A 318-nucleotide genomic window follows, 5' to 3' on the forward strand; every position below is an offset into this window, starting at 1 on the left:
AACGGGGTTGCTGAAAGAAGGAACAGAACTCTCAAAGAAGCTGCAAGGACCATGCTCTCGCAAGCCAACATATCTCAAGGATTTTGGGCAGAAGCAATCAACACAGCGTGCTATACCCAAAATCGGTCCTTGATCGTAAAAGGAGTTGGAAAGACTCCATATGAGTTGTGGAATGGAAGAAAACCGAATGTAAGCCATTTCCACACATTCGGGTGCAAATTCTATATCCACAACAATGGGAAGGCTCAACTAAGAACGTTTGAAGAAAAGGCAGATGATGGAGTATTTCTGGGATACTCATCGACAAGCAAAGCATTC

This window comes from Ipomoea triloba, chromosome 16 (assembly GCF_003576645.1).
Source record: "Ipomoea triloba cultivar NCNSP0323 chromosome 16, ASM357664v1".
Lineage (NCBI taxonomy): Eukaryota > Viridiplantae > Streptophyta > Magnoliopsida > Solanales > Convolvulaceae > Ipomoea > Ipomoea triloba.